The 27,343-nt window shown below is 43.2% G+C and overlaps 1 protein-coding gene across 2 annotated transcripts in view; it reads left to right on the forward strand.

The window, feature by feature from the left end:
- ptprub (protein tyrosine phosphatase receptor type Ub) overlaps positions 1-27,343 on the forward strand; it is a 487,258-nt gene that overhangs the window by 326,168 nt on the left and 133,747 nt on the right. The window lies entirely within an intron of this gene.

The following is a 27,343-nucleotide window of genomic DNA, read 5'->3' on the forward strand; positions in this document are numbered from 1 at the left end:
GCCAAGCCAGGCATCCTGCATCCCATGGAGCCTCCCTTGCACCCCTCACCCCACACTGACAAAGGTGTCTCTCTTTGCTTGTGAAGAGGGATCATTCTGGTGATCTCTGAACAGTTGATGTTTTTCTGACAGTAATGTCTGTATCTGGTTGTCATTCTCATTGAACTAATCTTGGTTTCTGTGGGTAGCTGGTCTGAGGTGTTCAAGAGCCGAAGAGTAGACTGCATCTCTAAAGGCTGCCCACTGCTTTTCAGTGTTATCCTGATCTAAAGATATATCAGGCAACCTGCTATTCAGGTCATTGGAAAATTTCTCTGCAAGTTTGCTGTTCTTCAACCTGGAGATGTTGATTTGCTTTACAGTCTTCTGGTCTCGGGGTCTTCGAGTGGGCAGAATGCAAAGTTTGCACTTGGATACAATGAGATGAGTCCAGCAGTTGGTGCCACACATGGATTTTGTCACTCTCACGTCCTGCCTGTCCCTCTTCCTGGTGATAATATAATCAATCATATACTAATGTCTGGAATGAGGGTGCATCCAAGATGTTTTGCTATGGATAGAGAGTTGAAATAGTGTTGATAATGATAAGATCATGAGCAGTGCACATTCTGAGCAGCAGTAAGCCATTGCTGTTACACTTGCCAATCCCATGTCTTCCTATTGTCCCTTCCCAGATCTGGTGATCGAACCCCACTCTGGCATTGAAGTTTCTGAGAATGAAGAGCTTCTCTGACTGTGGGACTGATGCAATGATGGCTTCAAGTTCTTCATATAATTTATCCTTGATGTCCTCTGAGTTATTCATTGTGGGAACATAAGTACTAATCAGTGTTGCATTCTTCTTTCCTCCAAGTGGGAGCTGAAGTATCATCAGGCAATTGTTGATGCCCTCCAGAAATTTGGTAAGTTTCTGGGTGAGGTGGGACTTTACAGCAAATTCAACACCTGTCTCTTACCATTCAGTGCTGCTATGACCACTCCAGAAGAAGGTATAACCACCCCCACGTTCCATGAGCTGGCCCTTGTCTGCTAAATGTGCTTCAGTGATGGCATCTATGTCCACATCATAGTGAACTAGTTCCCTGGCAACTAGTGCAGTTCTTACCGGCATGTCTGCTTTGATGTTATCCAGTAGAATGCGCACGTTCTATGTGCCAAAGTATATGTACCTTCACTATCTTATTTATTTTCTTATTTGTTGTACATATTTCAACCACTGAGTGGGATTGCTGCCAGCTGTGGTGTGCTGGCCAGGATGAGGTGAAGCAGGCTATGTTTGGGGCACCTTTTATAGCCCCTTCCTCCATGTAGGTGAACAGAGCAAATCCTAAACAGGGCTGCTCAGACACCCGGGGGCCTGCCAAACTCTGCTGCTGCTTTGTGCCAGCAGAGGGCGATCCTATGCTCTGGGCTGCCTGTGTGCAGTTTCTTGACTACAGCTTCCAGTGTTTCCACACCTGCTGTTTCACCACTTGCCCATCACCACAGGACTTGAATTTGAAGTCATTACTTGTGCATGACTTGGATTAGAGTGAGGGAAAGTTGTGCAACTGTCAGCCTCACTCTCTTGTCCCGACCTAACTGGGTCCAGGGCCAAGACATAATCAAGATGACTGGAGCTAGGTTGGGATGCAGTGGATGGCCAACAGTGTTCTTTGTGTTGTACTGTGCCCTGATCATGCTTCACAAACACTTTGCTGGGTCCGCCTTCCTGCCCGTTGAACCACCAGGTGGTGGTCTCCTCCACGCAGTCTGCCGAGTCCAGTCTTCAATCATAACCCTGACCAGGTGGAGTGAGGGGTTGCTAGTGCTTGCTCAATGCACCACCCCAGGCTAGTGGAGGGAAGGAAATGCCTTCATTTGTCAGCATAATTGAGAGAGGAGTTACTGATTTTGGTACACACAAGATACAGACAGATGGCACACAAAATACAAAGTAAAATTGTATAAAAGGAGCACTTAAGGATTATGCCTTGTTTGAAGAATTGGCTCGTGCAGCTTTGGCAGAGAGAATGCCTTTTTACCACCACTGGAAACTGAGAGTGAGGATTGGATTATCAGTTGATTTTGTTTGCCCAGTGTAGACGTAGTCTACACTAAGATCACTTAGATCTCTAGTCTTGGGCTTTTTGCTGTGGGTACATTTCAAAGAGAAATTGAAAAGAGTACTGGCATTTCCCAACCAACTATGAGTTGAATAATGACGTCATAGCTTCCTTCACATCGTTCACATTGCAGTACGTTACATTTTCAAAACCAGCAATGGAAATGTGCAGAAGTGATGGATTTTCATGTCACTGAAATGTTTCTAACTATAACTGGGGAAACAGAATGCACACACATACAAATAAAATATAGGTTATTTTTAATTCATATTTATTTATTTATGATGCAAACTTTACTTCATTGGTGGTGAAGTTCATCTTCTTAGACTTTTTGGCATGTTTTGTGTTGTCTGAGACAAGCAGCTGTGAGCAGGCTACTGTTATCATATATGGCTATTTGAGGGTGTTTCTTTATGCAAATGAGTGTGGCTGTGCCCGAGCACATCACATTAGAATGTGTGGGATTTATGAATGGTCATTGCATACAACTGTGCATACACATATGTGATTGTGGTGGGGGGGCATGGTCGAGCGTCAGCTGTGAACGGCGAGGAGGCAGGTTGAACCAGTGGGTAACGTGATGAGGTGCACCTGTGTCAAATTACTGGCTGTCTATTAACCTGTGTCTGTGTGTCTTTCAGGCAGTCAGGAATGAGAGAGAGTGTTGTGGCACCCTGGTCATGCATATGTGTGTTTGGCACTGAAAAGTGTATTAAAATAAAAGAACTCACCTGTTCTGAAGCCTACTTCCTGTTCCTCTGTTTCCCAAAGTTAGAAAGTTGTTATACTGGTGCCGAAACCCGGCACTGAGGAATGTACACCACCATAGGATCCGAACTAGTCAAAGAGCTCCTCCAAACGCTTGTCGACGACCTTCAGCGCTAGCAGCACACCCTCGTTGTATTGACAGTAGATTAGCGCCAGCGCTTCAAGGCTCTGCTGAAAGCCCAGGCAGAGGACCGGCAGGCGATACGGAGCTGGATCCAGTTTGCGGGTTCTCCAGCAGTCGCTCCTGCAGCCAATGTGCCTGTCCAGCTGGTGAAGATGGGCCCGCAAGATGACCCCGATGCCTTCCTTGAGCTGTTTGAGCATGTCACGGAGGTGAGCTCGTGGCCAACGTCTCAGTGGGCGGCTCGTCTTCTGCCGCTCCTGTTGGGGGAAGCCCAGCTCACGGTTCGACAGCTCAAAGCCACCAACATGCTGGAGTACCCCCAACTGAAGCAAGCCATCATACAGCGGGTCGGACATGGCCCAGAAGAGCAGCGCCAGTGCTTCCGCTCGCTGACCTACAGCAAAGTGGGCCGACCATTCATGTTCACCCAACAGCTATGAGATGCCTGCCAGCAGTGGCTGTTGGCCGGCGAGGGCAACATCGATTCCATCGTCAAGCGAGTGACACTGGAGCAGTTCACTGCCCAGCTGCCAAAATGGGATGTCAGCGTGGATCTGGTGTCACTGACCAACATCGCTTGAGGAGACAGTCCGACTGGCCGAGGATAATCTGACGGCATATCTGGAAGAAGGCTGTGCTACCACTTCCTCTCTCTCACTTTCGCTTTCTCCTTCTTCCTCTCCCTCTCTTCACCCCCCCAACCCAGCCCCGCGGCAACAGGAGCTAACTCCCCCGAAACCTGCTCCCCACACCTATATTTATCCTCGTGTTTCTACTGTCTCTTCTCCCTGTGTCTGTGCGACATTAACCCCCTCTTTCTCTCTCCACAGTTGAACTCATCCATGCCCACCAGAACTGCGAGCGGGCCCAGGCAGGTCTGTGAGCACAGAGGAAAGGTGGGGAATCAGCGCTTCCGCAAGAAGGCGGGGCTGCTGGTTTGCGTCCCCAATGCGCTTCAGGCTTCCCCTGATTGAGCAGGGGCGTATAGGATAAGTGTGAGTATTCAAGGGGGTACACATCAGGCTTTGGTGGATTCAGGCTGTAATCAGACCTCCATACATCAAAACCTGACTCAATGCGGGGCATGAGAAAATGCACGTTTGGTGAAGGTGAAGTGTGTGCACAGTGATATACACAAATATTCTCTAGTGCCCATCACTATCCACTTCCGGGGAGAAAAGTATCACGTAGAGACCATGGTTAGTCTGAGTCTCACTCACCCACTGATCCTGGGAACTGATTGGCTGGGGTTTAAGACATTAATCAAACAAATAGTAGTGGGTGAGTCTTGCAGTAACACATCACGGGGGAATCCCGCTGTAATGTTGGCTGGGGAGGCGGTCTCAGGCACGTCCACGTCAGCTCCACATCATGATGACACAGAGAGTGGGGAGAGCCCTCCTCCATCTCTGGGGAATCCCTTGGGGGACTTCCCATTGGAGCAGGCATGTGACAAGTCTCTGAGACATGCCTTTGGCCAAGTGAAAGTAATTGATGGCCAAATCCTCCAGCCTAACGTTGCACTTTCCTTCCCATATTTTTCTGTTATTAAGGATAGGCTGTATCGAATAACGCAGGACACTCAAACTAAAGAAAAGTTGACACAGTTGTTGGTCCCAAAGAGCCGCAGGTAACTTTTATTCTATGCGGCTTATCATAATCCTATGGCTAGGCATTTGGGCAGGATAAAACACTGAATCGTCTCATGGCCTGTTTCTACTGGCCAGGGATTCACACCAAAGTCTGCAAGCGGTGTGTGGCTTGTCACGAATGCCAGCTGGTAAATCGAGCAGCCACGCCAAACGCATCATTGTGCCAATTGCCATTAAGATCCACTTTGAAAGAATTGGCATGGCTCTCATCTGGCCATTAGATCAATCTGCATGCGGGTATTGCTTTGTATTAGTCATTGTGGATTATGCAATGCGATACCCGGAAGCAGTGCCTCTCCACAATATCTCAGCACACAATGTTGCGGAGGCACTCTTCCGCATTATCTCCTGAGTCAGGATTATGAAAGAAATCCTGACTGATCAAGGCACTACATTTATGTCATGCACACTGCATGAATTATACGAATTATTGGGGATTAAATCGATTTGTACTAGTGTCTATCATCCGCAAACAGATGGGCTGGTCGAACGATTTAACCAGTCACTTAAGAACATGATTCGTAAGTTTGTTTATGGGGATGCTAAAAATTGGGACAGGTGGTTCGACCCTCTGTTGTTTGTGCTGCGCGAGGTCCCACAAGCCTCCACCGGGTTTTCCCTGTTTGAATTGCTGTATGAGCACAAGCCCCACAGTGTCTTAGACATCATCAAAGAAAAGTGGGAGGAGGGGCCTTCTCAAAGTAAAAATGAAATTAAGTACATTCTTGACCTGAGAGCAAAACTCCATGCACTGAGTCACATAACCCAGGAGAATTTGCTACAGGCCCAAGAACGTCAAACTCGCCTATACAACAGCAGGGCATGGCTAAAGGAATTTGCACCAGGAGATAAAGTCCTCATTTTACTGCCTACCTCAAGTTCAAAATTGCTCACCAAGTGGCAAGGGCCCTTTTGAGGTCACATGCTGAATTGGGGAGGTAAACTATGAAGTCAAATGGCCAGATAGGGGCGACACATGCCAAATTTACCACCTCAATCTCCTGAAACCATGGAGAGAGGACATTCCTGTAGCTCTGGTGGCAGTAGTTCCAGAGAGGGCAGAGCTGGGACCGGAGGTAAGTCCAAAAAGCCCAGCTCAATTCACCCCAGTCCCCTGTAGACACCACCTCTCACCGTCCCAGAGAGCACAGGTAATTAGGTTGCAGGAGGAATTCTCAGATGTGTTCTTGCCCCTCCCTGGTCGCACTGACCTCATAGAACACCACATTGAGACTCCCCCAGGGGTGGTGGTGCACAGCTGTCCGTATTGGCTTCCCAAACACAAGAAAAATATGGTTCGGGAGGAACTTCAGGCTATGCTTAAGATGGGAGTAATTGAGGAGTAACACAGTGATTGAAGCAGCCCGGCCGGTCTTGGTTCCCAAGACTGACGGGTCGGTCCGGTTCTGTGTGGACTACAGAAAAGTCAACGCGGTTGTCTAAATTTGATGCCTGTCTGATGCCCCGCATTGATGAACTGCTTGATCAGTTAGGCGCAGCTTGCGTTTACTCGACACTGGATTTGACAAATGGATATTGGCAGATCCCCTTGACTCCATTATTCCATGAGAAAACGGCCTTTTCCACTCTGTTTGGCTTACACCAGTTTGCCACCTTTCCTTTCCAGTTGGGGCTCCAGCGATGTTTCATTGTCTCATGGACTGGATTCTCTGTCCCATAATGCGTATGCAGCGGCCTACTTGGATGATATAATCATTTATACAGTAGTAATGATTGGGAGCAGCATCTACAACATCTGAGGGCAGTTCTGAGGTTGCTGAGGCATGTGGGGCTCACAGCAAACCTGAAGAAGTGTGCAATTGGGCGGGTGGAAGTACGGTATCTGGGCTTCCACTTGGGTCATGGGCAGGTGCGTCCCCAAATTGATAAGACTGTAGCAATTGCAGCCTGCCTGCGACCCAAGACCAAAAAGGGGTTGAGGCGGTTCCTGGGGCTGGCTGGCTATTATAGGTGGTTCATGCCTAACTTTTCAGAGGTCACCAGCCTGCTGACTGACCACACTAAAAAGGGGGCTCCAGATCTGGCCCAGTGGACGGTCCATGTGAACGAGCTTTTGCTCAAGTAAAAGTGGTTTGGTGTGGGGGCTCACTGTTACATTCTCCTGACTTTTCCTTTTGTTTTACAGACCAATGTGTTGGACAGAGGGCTGGGGGCTGTTTAGTCCCAGGTGGTGGAAGGGGAGGAGCGTCTGGTGCTGTACATCAGCCACAAATTCTCCATGCGAGAGTCGAAGTACAGTACAATAGAAAAGGAATGTCTGGCCATCAAGTGGGTGATCCTCACTCTCTGCTACTACCTGCTAGGACACCCATTCACCCTCTGTTCTGACCACACCCCACTCCAGTGGCTCCACTGCATGAAGGATGCCAATGTGCGGATCACTTGTTGGTATCTGGCCCTTCAGCCCTTTAAATTTGAGATGGTCCACAGGCTGGGGGTGCAGATGGTGGTGGCAGATTACATCTCCCGCCGGGGGGGTGTCAGCTGCAGGCCGGATGGCTCTCCGGCCTGAGTCAGGCTGTGGGGGTATGTGACAGCGGGGGCGTGGTCGAGCATTGGCTGCGAACGGCAAGGAGGCAGGTTGAACCAGCGGGTAACATGCGATGAGGTGTACCTGTGTCAAATTACTGGCTGTCTATTAACCTCTGACTCTGTGTGTCTTTCAGGCAGTCAGGAATGAGAGAGAGAGAGTTGTGACACCCTGGTCATGCATGTGTGTGTTTGGCACTGAAAAGTGTATTAAAATAAAATAACTCACCTGTTCTGAAGCCTACTTCCCGTTCCTCTGTTTCCCAAAGTTTGAAAGTTGTTACAGTGATAAATACCAATTTTCTTCTGTGCATGGGTCAGTCTGAAGGATAAACTTAGTACTTGTTTTATGCACCCTTTGATAAATGAGACCTCTAATGCTGATCCAATGTGACACATTATTAACCAAGCCAATTCACTGCAAATAGACTGGCATACTCTAGGCCAGTCCATTTTCTGTGTTCACATGCAAGATCTGTACTGTGGTAATCATTCATTTCCAGAATAAAATACATAAATTAATTGGAACATAGGTAAAAGTGAATAAGATAGAAATAAAAAACAAGTGTTTCAGGCCAGTATTAACCCTAATACTCAGTAATGTCCCCTCAAAGCGCCACACTAGCTCTGGGCAGACGCGGCACCTGAACCTGGGCTTGGGCAGGGGCTTGGGCTTGGGTCAGATCTTGAACCAGGCATGAAGATGGTTAGGGGCTCAGGCATAGACACAGGCTTGGGTGTGGTCTTAGACATGGATTCAGGTATGGGCGTGAGTTCAGACATAGGTCTGGATGAGGGTTCCATCTTAGACATAATTGAGGGCTCCAGGCAGGATATGGACTTGGGTTCAGACTCCGGACAAGACATGGACTTGGGCTTGAGACTAGGCATGGACTTGGACTCCGGACTAGACATGGATACGGGCCCCGGACTGGACATGGATTTTGACTCCAGACTGGACATGGACTTGGACCCCAGACAAGACATGGGTTCCGGACTAGACATGGACTGGGGCTCTGGACGAGACATGGATTCAGGCATAGACATGGTTTCAGGCATGATTCTGGGCTTGGCATGGACATGGACTTAGATCTTGGCATGGGTACTGGCATTAACATGGGCATGGACTTGGACTCCGGACTAGACATGGATATGGGCCCCGGACTGGACATGGATCTTGACTCCAGACTGAACATGGACTTGGACCCCAGACAAGACATGGGTTCCGGACTAGACATGGACTGGGGCTCTGGACGAGACATGGATTCAGGCATAGACATGGTTTCAGGCATGATTCTGGGCTTGGCATGGACATGGGCTTAGATCTTGGCCTGGGTACTGGAGTTATGACATCCTCCCTGAAGACCGGTGGTGGAGCAAAGAGCTCATACTCCCTGAAGCCTACCGGTGGAGCAACGATAATGCCAGGCAGCGGAGTGAGCAGTGGAGCAGAGGCCACCCTGTCGACCTCTGGAGCAGGCTCTGGAGTGGGCAGTGGAGCAGAGGCCCCTCTGATTTTGTTGTCAATTTCAACAAATCTAAGCAGTATTTTCAAAGTCATATATGACGTGTGTATTCAGCACAAGTTCAGCTACAATAATATCTATGTAGTATGTGTGTGATGACTGACTGTACTTTAAAAAAATAAGAGGTAAATGAAGCTGTTGTAAAAATACATTTTAGAACTGTGTTGGAATGTGTGAAAAAACATTACCTTAACCATTGTAACTAACCGTTTTGGTCACTTGAGGTGATTCTGTTCAGTTTTAGGAATGTATCAAGCACAAAAACTTAAACCTGCTCCATTGCTTTGCACAATTAACTGGCCATCAAAAAATGTATGTCCTATTATTTTGAAATAAAAAGTTGGCAGTGGGAGGGGTATTTGATGAGAAGAGTAAAAAATTCCATTCCATTCAATGAGAAGCGTGAACACCCCTCCCATTGCCAACTCTTAATCCCATCAGGTCAAATGATAAAAACGGTTCATCACAATGGGTAAGGTAACCCTAACTCTAGCTCAACTATGGGCAAACTACAGCCTGTAGGCCATATACAGCCTGTTCGGCTTTTTAATCCAGCCCGCCGAACATGTCCAAATTATGGTAAAAAACATATTCATTTTCCCTTTTCCCTGCAATACCTGGTGTTTCCCACTAGATGGCACACTCCAGACATAATTGATCTTTGATCCCTTCAGTAAAAATGAGCGGACCAAAGAAAAGGAAAGTCGACAGTGAGTGCCGAGTGTTTAATAAGGAATGGACAACGAAATATTTTTTTCACTGAAGTCCGATCAACGGCTGTATGTCTTATATGTCAGGAAACTGTTGTAGTTTTCAAAGAATACAATATCAGTCGTCATTTTACTTCCAAGCACGCTAACTACACTAGCAAGCTGTCAGTGCAAGAGCGGGCCGCTACTGCTCAGAGGTTGGCAGCCAATTTGCAGACACAGCAACAGTTTTTTCACCAACAAGCAATGATTCAAGAGTCAAGTACCAAGGCAAGTTTTTTGCTGGCGTTCAAATTAGCAAAGGCTAGCAAGCCTTTCTCTGAAGGTGAGTTTTTGAAAGAATGCATAGTAGAGACAGCAGGTCTCTTGTGTCCAAAGAGCAAAAGCAAGTTTGAAAAAATTAGTTTATCACGCAGGACAGTGACTCGCCATGTGGAACTGGTTGATGAAGATATAGCCAGCCAGGTAAATAAAAAGGCAGCGTCCTTTAAGTTATATTCACAGGCACTGGATGAAAGTAAGGACATAAAAGACACCGCTCGGCTCCTATTTTCATCTGAGGGATTAATGACAATTTTGAGATAACGGAGGAATTTTTGACCATGGAATCCCTAAAGGGGAAACTGCGATGAGAGGACTTGTATGACAGGGTGTCCGGGGTCATCAAGAGGCTGAAGCTACCTTGGTGTAAACTTGCCAATGTCACCACAGATGGATCACCAAACTCATCTCATCTCATTATCTCTAGATGCTTTATCCTGTTCTACAGGGTCGCAGGCAAGCTGGAGCCTATCCCAGCTGACTACGGGCAAAAGGCGGGGTACATCCTGGAAAAGTCACCAGGCCATCACAGGGCTGATACAAAGACACAGACAACCATTCACACTCACATTCACACCTACGGTCAATTTAGAGTCACCAGTTAACCTAACCTGCATGTCTTTGGACTGTGGGGGAAACCGGAGAACCCGAAGGAAACCCACGCGGACACGGGGAGAACATGCAAACTCCACACAGAAAGGCCCTCGCTGGCCACGGGGCTCGAACCCGGACTTTCTTGCTGTGAGGCGACAGCGCTAACCACTACACCACCGTGCCACCCGGATCGCCAAACTTAACTGGAAAAAACATTGGGTTGCTGAAAAGAATCCAGGATAAAGTGAAAGAGGAAAATCCTGAGCAGGATGTAATTTTCCTTCACTGCATCATCCACCAGAAATCTCTGTGTAAGTCTGTATTGCAGCTTAATCATGTTGAGAATCCAGTCGTAAAGCTTATTAACTTTATACAAGCAAGGGGGCTTCAGCATCGTCAGTTTATTATGTTCCTTGAGGAAACTGATGCTGATCACCAGGACTTGCTTTACCACTACCGTGTCCTCTGGTTAAGTTTGGGGAAAGCATTTCAACGTGTGTGGGAGCTGAAAGAGGAGGTCAGCTCATTTTTGGAGTTAATGGGGAAATCCGACGAGTTTCCTGAGCTGTGCGACATGGACTGGCTTTGTGACTTTGCATTTGCAGTGGACATATTTTCACACATAAATGAGCCGAATGTGAAACTACAAGGGAAAGATCAGTTTGTGCATGAAATGTACACAAATGTGAGAGCCTTCAAATCCAAGCTGACTTTATTCTCCAGACAAATTTCAAAGAAATCATTTGCTCATTTTCCTATGTTAGCCATGAAGAAAGAGGCCACTTGACACACGAAGAAATACAGCAAATTACTGGACAACCTGCACGGAGAATTCTGCCGCCGGTTCTCTGATTTTGAAAAAATTGACTGGTCACTTCAGCTGGTGTCATGTCTCCTGTCACAAGACCCCGAAACAGCACCACAGGAGCTGCAATTGGAACTGATCAATCTTTAGTCCGACTATCTTAAAGGAGAAGTTCAGCTCTCTTAAACTGGATGACTTTTATGCTTCACTAAGTGAAACCACGTTTCCAAACATTCGGAAAACAGCACAGAGGATGCTGGTGTTGTTTGACTCTACCTACGTCTGTGAGCAGACGTTCAGCGTGATGAACATCAACAAAGCACATCACAGATCCCAGTTAACTGATGAACAACCTCGGCTCTGTCCTGAGAATTGCCACAACCAAACTGACACCAATCTTTGATGCACTGGCAAAAAAGGGAGACCAACAACACTGTTCCCACTGAAATTGAATGTGAGTGTATTTACTTTATTATGAAAAATGCATAATAAAAATAATTCATACAATAAACTGCATAAATGCATCTTACTATTCATACTTAGACTACCTGTTGAAGGCCAAAACCTTTTATGTAATGGCTTTTACATGTAATTTATATTAGTTCACACAAACACTCCATCCATCTGCTCCCTACCCGGCCCCTTTGTCAAATTTTAGAACCCAATGTGGCCCCCAAGTCAAAAAGTTTGCCCACCCCTGCCTTAGCTGAACTTGTGCTGAATACAAAAAAGTCGTATGACTGAAAATACTGCTTAGATTTGTTGAAATTGACCACATCAGAGTATACCAAAATCACTAGAGTACCAGAAAAAGACGAAGAAGAAAAGGGAGCAAACAAGCGCCAGTGCACATTTTGTTTACTCAAGAAGCACGCAAAAATTACACAGGAAATTTCCCTGAGTAAAATTTACTCAAATTGAAGAAAACTTTGCTCTATTACTCTATTTACTCTCAATTCATGAACTGAATCACTGTCCTGAAATTGAATCGCTGTCTTGAATCATTTGAAGCGCCTTCTGAGCATAAAATCCGCATGCCGCCTCACAACAAGTTTTACGTTCAAACATGTAGCCTATGGCTGATATATTTTATCCTGTTTACAGTGGGCGTTCCCACTGCAAAAGAGAAACCAATCAAAACCGAAAGACTGAAAGTGATTATCATTCCATTACCATGTGAATAGTCTTTTATGAATACATAAGTGGGCACTCAGCACTCCAACTCAGGTGTGACTGAGTAAGGTGACAAGTTTTATGTTTCAGCTAATTTAGGTAATTTAAAATATATAATATTATTTGGCGGGGCGGCATGGTGGTGTAGTGGTTAGGACTGTCACCTCACAGCAAGAAGGTTCTAGGTTTGAGCCCAATGGCCGACAGCGGCCTTTCTGTGTGGAGTTTGCATGCTCTCCCCGTATCTGCGTGGGTTTCCTCTGGGTGCTCCGGTTTCCCCCACAGTCCAAAGACATGCAGGTTGGGTTAATTGGTGGTTCTAAGTTGACTGTAGATGTGAATGAGAGTGTGAATGGTTGTTTGTCTCTATGTGTCAGCCCTGCAATGACCTGGTGACTTGTCCAGGGTGTACCCTGCCTCTTGCCCATAGTCAGCTGGGATAGGCTCCAGCTTGCCCGTGACCCTGCACAGGATAAGTGGCTACAGATAATGGATGGATGGATATTATTTGGCAGTGGGCACATAGGAAAGTGTAAGGTATAAAGTTTCTGTATGATAAAAACTCACAAAGATATTTATCTGAATACTAAATTCTAAACCTGTTGAGCTTCACCGGTGAAGCTCTCAACCTCAGAGGGTTAAAATGTGTCAGCACCGAACAATAACTACTGAAGGACAAAACCTTAGGCAGTGGGACAATTGGATTCTAAAAGATATCATAGACTTTCAAAACATAGTCTTCCATTTTTTCCACAGTCGTCTTAATAATAATAATAATAATAATAATAATAATAATAATAATAAGTTTAATTTATATAGTGCCTTTCACAGACCCAGGGTCGCTTTACATGGATGAGAGAACAAAAAAATAATTGACCAAACAGAGGAGGAGGAAGAGATGTATTCATGGAAAAGAAAAGTCTTTAAATTAAATTTGAAGGTGGAGAAAGAAGAACAATCATGGAGAGATTGAGGGGGAGAATTCCAGCACTTGGGGGCCATGACACTGAAGGACCTACCTCCCAAGGTGGAAAGCCTGGTGCGTGGGCCAGTAAGTAAATTGCAGGAAGAGGATCTGAGAGAATGAGAGTAAGGGGACAGTAGTTCACTGACGTACCGGTACAGTGGTGCTTGAAAGTTTGTGAACCCTTTAGAATTTTCTATATTTCTGCATAAATATGACCTAAAACATCATCAGATTTTCACACAAGTCCTAAAAGTAGATAAAGAGAACCCAGTTAAACAAATGAGACAAAAAGATTATACTTGGTTATTTATTTATTGAGGAAAATGATCCGAAATTACATATCTGTAAGTGGCAAAAGTATGTGAACCTTTGCTTTCAGTATCTGGTGTGACCCCCTTGTGCAACAATAACTGCTTCTAAACGTTTGCGGTAACTGTTGATCAGTCCTGCACGCCAGCTTAAGCCTAGGTCACAACCGGACATACGATTTTTTGGCCGTGCGATTTTTGGCGTTTCCCAAATCGCTGCGTTTTTTTTGTTCATGGAGAAAGACGCACGTTGGTCGTAAGTTTGTCTTGCAACCTGAAAAAAAACGTAAGCGCCCGTAGAGTTTGTTTGACATGACAAAGAACCTCTGCGGCCGGTCTGCGGCCAGTCTACAGCTTGAAAATCAGCACGTCACACACATGCCCTCCGTGCGTTTCACGTGTGCCCTCCGTGCGTTTCTTGCGTTTTTTGCACGTAGACCGGCCGTAGGAGCACATACGGCCGGTTGTGACAGAGGCATTAGAGGAATTTTAGCCCATTCCTCCATACAGAACAGCTTCAACTCTGGGATGTTGGTGGGTTTCCTCACATAAACATTCCTCACAACATTTAAATTGGATGAAGGTCAGGACTTTGACGTGGCCATTCCAAAACATTAACTTTATTCTTCTTTAACCATTCTTTGGTAGAACGACCTGTGTGCTTAGGGTTGTTGTCTTGCTGCATGACCCACCTTCTCTTGAGATTCAATTCATGGACAGATGTCCTGACATTTTCCTTTAGAATTTGCTGGTATAATTCAGAATTCATTCTTCCATCAATGATGGCAAGCTGTCCAAACCATGATACTACCACCACTATGTTTCACAGATGGGATAAGGTTCTTATGCTGGAATGCAGTGTTTTCCTTTCTCCAACCATAACGCTTCTCATTTAAACTATAAAGTTCTATTTTGGTCTCATCTGTCCACAAAACATTTTTCCAGTAGCCTTCTGGCTTGTCCATGTGATCTTTAGCAAACTGCAGACAAGCAGCAATGTTCTTTTTGGAGAGCAGTGGCTTTCTCCTTGCAACCCTGCCATGCACATCATTGTTGTTCAGTGTTCTCCTGATGGTGGACTCATGAACATTGGCTAATGTTAATGTGAGAGAAGCCTTCGGTTACTTAGAAGTTACCCTGGGGTCCTTTGTGAACTCGCCAACTATTACCGTACATGCCTTGCTCTTGGAGTGATCTTTGTTGGTCGACCACTCTTGGGCAATGGGTTTGAATTTCCTCCATTTGTACACAACCTGTCTGACTGTGGATTGATGGAGTCCAAACTCTTTAGAGATGGTTTTATAACCTTTTCCAGCCTGATGAGCATCAACAACGCTTTTTCTGAGGTCCTTAGAAATATCCTTTGTTCATGCCATGATACACTTCCACAAACATGTGTTGTGAAGATCAGACTTTGATAGATCCCTGTTCTTTAAATAAAACAGGGTGCCCACTCACACCTGATTGTCATCCCATTGATTGAAAACACCTGACTTTAATTCCACCTTCAAATTAACTGCTAATCCTAGAGGTTCACATACTTTTGCCACTCTCAGATATGTAATATTGGATCATTTTCCTCAATAAATAAATGACCAAGTATAATATTTTTTGTCTCATTTGTTTACCTGGGTTCTCTTTATCTACTTTTAGGACTTGTGTGAAAATCTGATGATATTTTAGGTCATATTTATGCAGAAATATAGAAAATTCTAAAGGGTTCACAAACTTTCAAGCACCACTGTAGAGGGGAGCCAGGTTATGTTGAGCTTTAAAGTTGAGAAGCAGTATTTTGAATTTTATCTAGGACAGGACCGGTAACTGGTGTAGCTGAGAGATGACGGGGTGATATGGGTTATGCGTTTTGTGTGAGTGAGAACTCTGGCTGCCGGGCTTTCAATGTACTGTAATTTTTGAAGGGACTTTGCAGGGAGGCCAATGAAGAGAGGATTGCAGTAATCAATATGGGACATAATGAAAGCATGAACCAGAGTTTGTGCATCATTATTAAACAGGAATAGGCGAAGGCATGCAGTGTTACAGAGGTGGAAGAAAGCAGTCTTGGTGAGGCATTTAATATGAGTCGAAATTGAGATCTGGGTCAAATAGTATGCCAAGATTCTTTACCACTGTTGTGGGCTTAACAGGCACACCGTCAGTGCTAATTGAAAGATTGGAATATTTGCGATGTGAAGATTTGAGGTCAATCAGTAGGACTTCTGTTTCATCGGAATTTAGCTTGAGAAAGTTGTCATGCATCCAGAGTTTTAAATCAGAAATACATTCTGTTAGTTTACTGGGAGGGTGTCTGTAGGGGAATGTGAGCTGAGATACAACTGAATATCATTGGCATAACAATGAAAATTAACGTCATGACTACAGATTATCCGGCCAATATGTTGGATGTAGAATAAGAAGAGCAGGGGCCCAGGTACAGAACCCTGGGGGACACCACATGTGACTGGAGAGATGGAGGACTTGTGTGGACCAAGTGTGATAAACTGTTGTCTATTAGTGAGATATGACCTAAATCACTGTAAGACGAGATCAGATATTCCAGTGGAGGAGAAGCGAAAAACAAGAACATTGTGATTGACAGTGTCAAAAGCTGCACTTAAGTCTAGGAAGGGGATATTGGAAAAAAATGTTATCAGCTGACTGGAGGAGATTGTTAACCACACGTAGGAGAGCTTTCTCAATGCTGTGGTGCTTATAGAAGCCGGATTGAAATGGCTCATAAAACAAGTTTTATTGAAGTTGGGAAGCAACAATTCTTTCCAATCTGTTGTCTAGAAAGGGGAAATTTGAGATGAGTCTATAGTTGGAGAGAGAAGTTGAATCGAGCTCGGGTTTCTTAAGGATAGGTGTTACTGCAGCAGTTTTAAGGGCAGTAGGAACAAAGCCAGAGAAGAGACTTGAATTGACAGCAATGGCAATAGGAGTGTTCAATATAAACTATTCAAAAAAAGTAGGGGATATTGGATTTACAAGTAGAATTAAATGCAGATCATGAGGTCAGGAAGGAAACAAATGACAGAAAAACATTAAGGAAACATTTGTCAATTTATTCGAAACCCTGTGTACAGTCAGTAAAGGACAGATTCTCCAGAATAAGGGTCAACACAAACACAGGGTCACACAGCAAATTTAGCACCATTTTGAAACCGAGTCAGTAGCGGGTAAAACCCCCTCGGTTGGCTAGACAAGCTCGAATTCGGCGTGGCATACTCCTAACGAGACGTCCCAGGTCATTTTGGGGAATGTTATTCCATTTCTGTTGCAATGCTGCAGCAAGTTCTTGGACATTGGCAGGAGGTTGTTGACGTTGGCATAGCCGCTGTCCAAGCATGTCCCAGACATGCTCGATGGGGGAAAGGTCCGGACTGAGTGCTGGCCATGGTAATCTGGTGATATTCTGCTGCTGGAGGTAATCTGTAACGATCCTGGCCCTATGACATCTGGCATTGTCATCTTGGAAAATGAAACGACGGCCATAATGACGTGCAAACGGCACAACATGGGGTGCCAAGATGTTGTCCCGGTAGTACTGCCCTGTGACACGTCCAGCAACAACATGCAAGTCTGTTCTGCTGGCAGCAGTGATGCCTCCCCACACCATTACAGAGCCACCCCCATACGGATCATGTCTAATGATGTTAACGTCATGGAAACGTTCGTTACGTCGGCGCCAAACCCTCCTGCGTCTGTCCAGGAAGTCCACAGTGAACCTCGACTCATCTGAGAACATTTCATGGTTCCATCGGCGATTATCCCAGCGTTGATGATGACGACACCATTGGAGTCTGGCCCTAATGTGATGATCCCTCAAACAGGGAATGACACGAGGACGGCGGGCGTGTAAGTGAAATTTGTGCAGTCGATTCCTAATGGTCTGGCCACTCACTACCAAGCCAGTATCCCTTCGAAGTTGAGACCTTATCTGATTTGCTGTTACCATACGATTTCTCAAGGCAATAGTGCGGATGAATCTGTCCTGAGCCTGAGTTGTTGCCCTTGGTCGACCGGATCATGGTCTATCCTGAACAGACCCTGTAGCACGATGTTTGGACCATAATCTGCTGATGACAGACTGGGAAACATTCAATGCTCTTGCCACAACGACCTGTCTTGTGCCAACCTGTAGCATGCCAAGGGCACGTAACCTCTCATCCTGTGTTAGACGGCACATGGTCTCTGTTTAATTAATGACTTCAACCACTGATAATCTGATGCTTTCTCTTCAAAATCTTCCTTTGGAGTGGCTCTAACCTTCCAATTCAGAGTCATGCAAATTTGTGGCACAACCCCCTTGATCATCAGTAGCATCCCATGCTGATCATGAGAGTGTCATACAACATGCTTTCATATCCCTTTGTATATGTGAAAATTTGGATCTCAAAATAAAATATCCCCTACTTTTTTTGAATAGTATAGTTGAACAGGCCTTAGGTAGCAGAGTGGGGGCAGAGTCAAGCTGATAGGAGAGAGGATTACACTTAGAGATGAGATCAGAAATGGAGGAAGAGTCAACAGGAGGGAAACGGGTGAGTTTTGTGATTGGGACAGGGAAACTAATTGGGCAGAGTGAATGAGAAGAGGAAGAAAAAGAGCAATAAATTTGGCTGATTTTGGATTCAAGGCAGTGCAGGAAAACCTGACACTGCTCAGCTGTATTAGAGCAGGCTGGCACAGGAGGTTTAAGGAGTTTGTTAATAGTCCTGAAAAGTGATTTTGGCTCAGATTTTGAGCCATTTATGATGGAGGATTAGTGGTTGGAGCGGGCAGCATTTAGGGCATCCCTATACTTTAGGATGTGCTCAGTGTAAAGTAGTAAGTGGACAGTAAGGCCATATGTCTGTGAAGGTTCTCAGTCATCCAGGTCATCATAAACTGTAGGTGCTAAAGAAGGCAACTGGACTTGCTTGAATTCCTTGAAGACATTTCACCCCTCATCCGAAAGGCTTCTTCAGTTCTGTCTGACTAATGGGGAGTTCCAGGTATTTATCCTCTAGTGAATCAAAAGGAACCCTATGGGGTCAAAAACCCATGTGACCTCAATGACTCTCCTTAGGGTTGCTTTTGGTCCACTAGAGAATAAATACCTAAAACTCCCCACTAGTCAGACAGAACTGAAGAAGCCTTTCGGATGAGAGGTGAAACATCTTCAAGGAATTCAAGCAAATCCAGTTGCCTTCTTTAGCACCTACGGACAGTAAGGCCAGTTTTCTTATAAAGGTGCTCAAGACGCTGACCAGTGGCCTTCATTATCCTAAGTTTAGGGATGTGCCAGGGACAGGAGACAGTGGTGGGGACAGTCCTGTGCTTTAGATGAGCAACATCATTAAGCAAACCAGAGATTGTGTCATTGTAAAGGGAAACCATACTGTCAGGGGAAGAATGTTTATGGAGGTCAGACAGGGATGAGGACTGAAGAGAAGCAGCAAACAGATTGTAATCAATAGGCCTAACATCACGATAGGTGACAGAAATGTTCCCTAAGGGTGGAGGAAGAGTTAAATAAAAACTACATTCAGTGAACTTATGATCAGAAATACCGGACACTGAGCCAGAGACTAAAGATATCATTCAAACCAGTAGAACAGAGTAAATCAAATATATGACTATGAATGTGAGTAGGAAAATCAACGTGCTGTGTCATGTTAAGACATTCTAACACTGAGATAAACTCCGATGTGTAAGAGCACTTTGTATCACCATGAATGTTTAAGTCCCCAAGTTCAATTATGTTAGTGCATAGGGATGAGGTAATTGTGAGGGGCTCATTAAATTCAGACAAGAAGCTAGCAGCATGTTTAGGAAGGCGATAGACTAACCAGAACAGGTAGAGGAGGGGAGGAGGCAACCTTCAAGGCAACATGTTCAAAGGACATAGCACTGAATAATGAGAGTTCTTTGACAGTTAAATTAGAGTGGCAAACCACAGCCACACCATCTCCTTTCCCTTGTAATCAGAGTTTTGAGGTAGCTGTAGCCAGGGGGAGTCAGCATGTTTAGATGTAGGAAGTCACCAGGTTGTTGCCATGTTTCAGAGAGAAAGAACATATCAACTTTTCTCTGGGTAATGAGGTTGTTGATATACGAGGCTTTATTGGTGATAGAGCAGGCATTCAGATGGGTGATATTAAAGTTGAGGTGGCTGGGAAGGGAAGGGGACACCAGTTTTGGAAGAGGACAAAGATCGTCATGGTTTATTCCTTGGGTAGCTTTTGCGACACAGCAGTGGGTGCGATCATGTGTCCATATGTCGGAATCTGAGCATCAGATCCATAGATAAATGATGGACCTCTAATTGAGCAGTGGATGTAACGTGGGCGTCGGGCAATTCCAACAGTCCAGCACAAATTATACATTGTAGGATACAAACGGGCATGACACACGACATGTTTAAGTTCTGACTGGGAGTATGAAAGTTGCATTGCCAGGTAGCAAAAAGCTGTCCCACAACACCACCATGCTAAAACCACACAGTGTTAGCCAACAAGTGCTCAGTACACAACCCAGCTAGAAACCGTGAGAGATGCAGGCAGGAGAGCCATACTGCCACAGAACAGACTGGTGACAACAACTGAGCGAGGGGGTGAAGACACACTCGCCACAGATGCAGTCACAGTGCAGGAGAGGAGGAAGAGGGCTTGTGCAGGTTAGAAGCAGGTGTGCTATGAGCAGCATTAGGATTTATTCTGCCGGAGCAGGTATAAAAGTAGATAAATGTCTGGCCATGACTAGTGATAGCAGTAATCCAGAAAAAAAACAGCAAAAGAAAAACACTGGAGAGTAGCAGCAGCCAAACATGCACAGTTCACACTCAGCCGGAGGTGACCAACTAGAGATATATTTTGTATAGTTGACAGATTGGTGAGCTATTTTAAGAAATTATGTCTGCGACATGCCCCTTTGCAAATTGGTATAGTTCTTGGTTATTAAATGGGCTATCTCTTGTGAGCTTTTTGCTGATGTGGTCTGCTTTAAATCAGTGATTGTGGCCTGGCTGTGCAATCTGTTTGCAACTTTAGAGTCTCAAGAGCAGATATTTTCTAATTGTTCCCTATTGTACCAGCTAAGCTGAGTTTAAGCATCAGATTGTTATCTATTCTAAAGGTGGTTTTCTATTTTCTGAGATTATTAAGGGGTTATGTAAGGATTAAAACACAATGGACCTTGCTGTTGTAGGAAAATTAGGTATGATGCTGCCCATCAAAGCAGATTAATATCACAAAGTTGATTCTTTAAATATAGCAGCACATCTCAAGGTGTTTTATTCTTATTATATCCCAACAATTTGCCAACAATTAAAATGCATATTGATTACATAATGGCATTTTATGTTGTAGTTTGTTTCTTGTTGTTGGGGTTCACCCAGAAAGAGACCCCGATTCCTTCATGAGCCACCCTCGGATCCGGGACGAATGATAGAACGAGAGAAACAGACAAGGGAACACCGGAGTTGTTCACATGCCAGTTTATTCGCACAGTCACTTCGTCCCGGATCCGAGGGTGGCTCATGAAGGAATCGGGGTCTCTTTCTGGGTGAACCCCAACAATTTGGTGTCAGAAGTGGGATGTTTGTATGTGACCTCAGAGAGGGGTGTGTGTGTGTGTGAATGAAACCTTCAATCATAAGCAAAATAATATTTCAGCAATTCAGCAATTTCATTTACGTACGTCAAAGCGCGTGAGATGTTTTTACGACAATGTTTTAAACAAAGACTATGTTTGGTCTAACAAAGAAGTGTTCTTCTCCACTGGATGAAGGTCAGGCTACACAGGAACAGTTTAAAATCACTGCCATAGTATATGCAATAGTCCAAAATAATAAAGGATCTTAAAAAGCTCTAAAATATACTATAAGTAATATATACTATAATATATACTATAAAAATATAATATAAGAGTCTTAACTCTTTGTTCAGCAATAAGGCTACCATTACATCCAACATTAAAGTGTATGTGTGGGTTGATCTGACACTAAAACAGACCTTGGTGGGTCCTTCAGACACTTCTCTGTTCAAAATACACATTTCATAAACAAAATGTTCCCAAACAATGTCCAGCCGAGACAGAAGGTCATTTTTAACTGAACCTTAAGTTAACTCTTAATTTTGTCACCATTTTAATAATAATACTTATAAGAATAATAAGAATAATACTTATATAAACCTAACAATCGTCTTGGAATATCCATGGGACAAGTTAGTTCTGCAAAGCTGCTCTTTTTGTAGTCTCTCCCTTGGTGGAAAACTTAAAGGAACTGCTTTAACTTTTGAGTGTTGCAAAGTGTTGACACTAGAGACTCCTTCCAAAAATGCTAAATAAATCTTCTTGTAGAAACTATTCACGATTATAATGATAAACTGTTTTTAAAAAACACGTAGAGTGTGTGCTATGCAAGTCCTTGTGTAAGTTGTTACTATAGAAATGATAATATAGTAAAGCTAGCATGTTAATATAACCCTTGCAGAAAGTGCTATTATCAGAGATGCTGTTATAGAAAATTAATCAACCCTTTCTGACCAATTCGAATCAAGTGTCCAATGGTGTTATGGCATAAATAAATTAAAACAAACAAATCTGTGTGTTTTTGATTCCCTGAGCTCAAAACTATTTTTTGGAAATTCATCGACAGAGACTGCCAGTTATGGAGCAGATGTTATAAAGTACAGGAGGAGCAGGGAAACATATCCCAGATGATTATACTTTAACTTTATGCAGTTTTTAGTGTAGTCTCTAGTTGATCAGTCTCTTGCAGCCAGCATCTGCCCCCCTGTTCTTCTGTTACAGGATTTTTCTGTCCTCAATATGATTGCAGCAGCTGCATCAGTATCACCCCTCATGTCCCCTCACAGCTATGTAGCTCTCTCAGTCTGTCCCCACAATTGCAACAGTGCTGCCTCAGCTCTGCCTCTGCCAGCTGCTAATCTGAGAGTGTTTATGGCCCAGATGAAGTTGACAGAAGTTTGCTAGTCACCTCCTTCTGTTGAATTTCACCTCTTCTGTCAGGTGTCTGTGTCTCACATGCAGTTTTCACCAATCATGTCACTTGGATATACCTTGCCTTGCTAACTGCACCCTCTCTGTTCTCAAGTCCGCTGGGCTCAGCATCTCTCAATGTCGTCTTAAGGAGGTTATTAAAAGGGATTTGTGGCTTGACATATTAAGTGGAGGCTGGGGCAAATTTTTTTGTGATTTCTTTTGTGATATCCTCTAGCAAGGAGAGGAAGCACAGGAGAAAGAAAGACAGAGGAAGCGAGAGGGCAGAGCTTTATATTAAACTAGGAGAAATCCTCTCTTATTGCTCCCAGATTACAGCATCGACCACTTTTCTCACATCCCCATTGAGCGCAAGTGTGGGCTCTCAGAGATGGCAGGCCCTCCCACTGCTATAATCTATACCCTCTGTATAGGAATGACAAAAGAGGCTGTATGTGGAGGCATTGAGCATCTTGAAATCCTCTACCCACCCTTATCAGGCACTCACAAGTATTATGTGACTCTCTGTGCTAATCTCCACAAACCCTTGGTCTCAATCAAAGAGGTGAAGAATAAGAACAGTCCCCCCAGGATTTCGCGGGCCTTTTTTTGTGATTGTTGCGGGCTAAAATGTTTGATGTTGCAGGGGTTTTTCCAAAAAATTGCGATGAAAATTGCGGTGTTTTTTAGGTTTTTGTTGCGATTACATTACGGGAGGAAGTGAAAGTTGCAAGAAATTGTTGCGATTTTCTCTTTTTGTGATTAAAATTGAGTGATATGTTAAATATTAAGAAAAATAGGCTTTATTTATCCAAATGCACCTGTTGGTTCAAAAGTTAAAGTGCATAGAACCTCACAGCACAACATGAAGTTACCTTAAAATATAATATAAATGCCTTAGCTTTCATGTAAGGAAAAAAAAACTATTAATACTAGTACTGTGTGCAGGCAGTCTCTCCTGAAGACTAAATTAAACAATAATTATAAACTAATAAAATAAATGGCTCAGGCTTCATAGAAGAAAAAAAAAAACAATTTGAACAGAATCTCACAGTATGATGCTGAAGCTGCCTAAACAATGGAAAATAAAATACCACTTTGGCAAAAATGTTGGCATCCATTAATTTCTTGTATTAAGTAAAAAAATAATGTAACGTGCGCACAGTCCTTCACTGTAAACACACTTTCAGTAACAGAATTTAAGCCTATATAAACACTGACTCGCACATGCTGCTTCTCTTGAACGTATACACGGAAGTAAGGCGAAAGGTAGTTTGTCGACGTCACCTCAAGACGACGCCAACGATTGGTCAAATTTGCGGGAAAGTTGCGGCGATTGGAAATAATTGCAACACCGCCCTGAATTTGCGGGGATTGGTTGAATTTGCGTTGAAGTTGCAAATTGCAACATCGTGAAATCCTGGAGGGTCTGTAAGAATATCAATGTCAATCATAACTGGTCTTACATTGTTCTTACTACACCACCTCAGTCTTTATTCTTTAAGGAATAAATAATAATAATAATAATAATAATAATAATAATAATGAAAAATTGAATATTATATTACTACATAAAATCAGAAGAATCTAAATTAGAAAATTACAATTCATTAAATGTAGTGTTTGTTTATATTACTGGGGCACAGCCAGCATTCCGGTTCATCCCAAAGGTGTTCAGTGGGGTTGAGGTCAGGGTTCTGTGCAGGACACTTGAGTTCTTTCACAACAGATTTGGTACATTATATTTTCATGGAGCTTGCTTTTTGTAGAGGGATATTGTCATGCTGGACCAGGTTTGTGCTGTGCCCTTTAGTTCCAGTGAAGGGAAATTGTAATGTTACAGCATACAAAGACATTCTGTACAATTGGGTGCTTCCAACTTTGTGGCAACAGTTTGGCTAAGACCTGAATATGGGTGTGATGGTCAGGTGTCCACAGACTCTTGGTTGTATAGTGGATTTAGTAAGCTAAAATTTGAAACTTTAGATTTTACCATATATACTATTTAAACTAGTGAAATAAAATTAAAATTGAATGTAAGATTTAGAGGAAGCTAACACACATGACAAAAAAGTACAAAAACAGGTGAGCGTGCTCATGTGCAAATGTTAGCTACAACATTCTGCACCTGCTACAATCTATCAGCTAGCTTTCACCAGCAGAAAAAGCATTACAGTAATCATGTCTGCCAGTGATAAATGAAGGGTCAGTGTCTCAGTACCACAAAGTGTCAAGTTGATAAAAGGCAGCCTTTGTGACATTATTAAGAAAACAATAAGCCTTCTATATAGACGTAGGTCAAAACCAATAGTTGTGTATTTGTAGTTTGCATTAGTTTTCTGGCCAAAATTACATGTTTATGTTCCTTTACATTAATCAGTCAATTTGATAATAGTACTGAAATATATATATATATATATATATATATATATATATATATATATATATATATATATATATATATACTGTATATATAAAACCCTGATTCTAAAAAAGTTGGGACAAAGTATAAATTGTAAATAAAAACTGAATGCAGTAATTTACAAATCTCAAAAACTGATATTGTATTCACAATAGAACATAGAACATAGACAACATATCAAATGTTGAAAGTGAGACATTTTGAAATTTCATGCCAAATATTGGCTCATTTGAAATTTCATGACAGCAACACATCTCAAAAAAGTTGGGACAGGGGCAATAAGAGGCTGGAAATGTTAAAGGTACAAAAAAGGAACAGCTGGAGGACCAAATTGCAACTCATTAGGTCAATTGGCAATAGGTCATTAACATGACTGGGTATAAAAAGAGCATCTTGGAGTGGCAGCGGCTCTCAGAAGTAAAGATGGGAAGAGGATCACCAATCCCCCTAATTCTGTGCCGACAAATAGTGGAGCAATATCAGAAAGGAGTTCGACAGTGTAAAATTGCAAAGAGTTTGAACATATCATCATCTACAGTGCATAATATAATCAAAAGATTCAGAGAATCTGGAAGAATCTCTGTGCGTAAGGGTCAAGGCTGGAAAACCATACTGGGTGCCCGTGATCTTCGGGCCCTTAGACAACGCTGCATCACATACAGTGATGCTTCTGTATTGGAAATCACAAAATGGGCTCAGGAATACTTCCAGAGAACATTATCTGTGAACACAATTCACCGTGCCATCCGCCGTTGCTGGCTAAAACTCTATAGTTCAAAGAAGAAGCCGTATCTAAACGTGATCCAGAAGCGCAGACGTCTTCTCTGGGCCAAGGCTCATTTAAAATGGACTGTGACAAAGTGGAAAACTGTTCTGTGGTCAGACGAATCAAAATTTGAAGTTCTTTATGGAAATCAGGGATGCCGTGTCATTCGGACTAAAGAGGAGAAGGACGACCCAAGTTGTTATCAGCGCTCAGTTCAGAAGCCTGCATCTCTGATGGTATGGGGTTGCATTAGTGCGTGCGGCATGGGCAGCTTACACATCTGGAAAGACACCATCAATGCTGAAAGGTATATCCAGGTTCTAGAGCAACATATGCTCCCATCCAGACGACGTCTCTTTCAGGGAAGACCTTGCATTTTCCAACATGGCAATGCCAAACCACATACTGCATCAATTACAGCATCATGGCTGCGTAGAAGAAGGGTCCAGGTACTGAACTGGCCAGCCTGCAGTCCAGATCTTTCATCCATAGAAAACATTTGGCGCATCATAAAACGGAAGATACGACAAAAAAGACCTAAGACAGTTGAGCAACTAGAATCCTACATTAGACAAGAATGGGTTAACATTCCTATCCCTAAACTTGAGCAACTTGTCTCCTCAGTCCCCAGACGTTTACAGACTGTTGTAAAGAGAAAAGGGGATGTCTCACAGTGGTAAACATGGCCTTGTCCCAACTTTTTTGAGATGCGTTGTTGTCATGAAATTTAAAATCACCTAATTTTTCTCTTTAAATGATACATTTTGTCAGTTTAAACATTTAATATGTCATCTATGTTCTATTCTGAATAAAATATGGAATTTTGAAACTTCCACATCATTGCATTCCGTTTTTATTTACAATTTGTACTTTGTCCCAACTTTTTTGGAATTGAGGTTTTGTGTGTGTGTATATATATATATATATATATATATATATATATATATATATATATATATATGTGTGTGTGTGTATATATATATATATATATATATATATAAAATGGACTCAAGTGTTTCTCATACAAGCTACATCCGGGACATGTGGATTCAAAACCGTGACATAAATCTCTATAAGTCACTCCTGAGGAAAGTTATGAATTGTTTTGATAAATTTGGGTACTTTTTGTTTGTGAATGTGTCTATATAATAAAAAGAACATCACACGTTGGCTTGAAGATATGAAGTTTATCTTCTCATGTTGAAAAACTCGCGTTTTTCATAGAAAATACATCGCAGATCTGAGTGACATTTTCCGATATTTCTCTCAGATGATGTCACTCCCAGTGTTTTCTTGCTGACTAGATGTGCATTGTCAAAATGGTGAATCGGTTCAAAATTAAAATTCTTTTGATTAACTTATGGGTTTTTTGGTCTGTTTGTTTGTTTGTTTTGTGGATAAGTCCATATAATATCAATAACATTACATGGTTGTGCAAAGATATGAAGTTTATCTTCTCATGTTGAAGATATTTTCCCAAGTTTTTTTAAATTTGTTGCCAACATCAAATTCAAAATGAGTATATATTTATCAAAAAACAATAAAATTTATCAGTTTCAACATT

The sequence above is a fragment of the Neoarius graeffei genome, chromosome 5 (assembly GCF_027579695.1).
Source record: "Neoarius graeffei isolate fNeoGra1 chromosome 5, fNeoGra1.pri, whole genome shotgun sequence".
Taxonomy (NCBI): domain Eukaryota; kingdom Metazoa; phylum Chordata; class Actinopteri; order Siluriformes; family Ariidae; genus Neoarius; species Neoarius graeffei.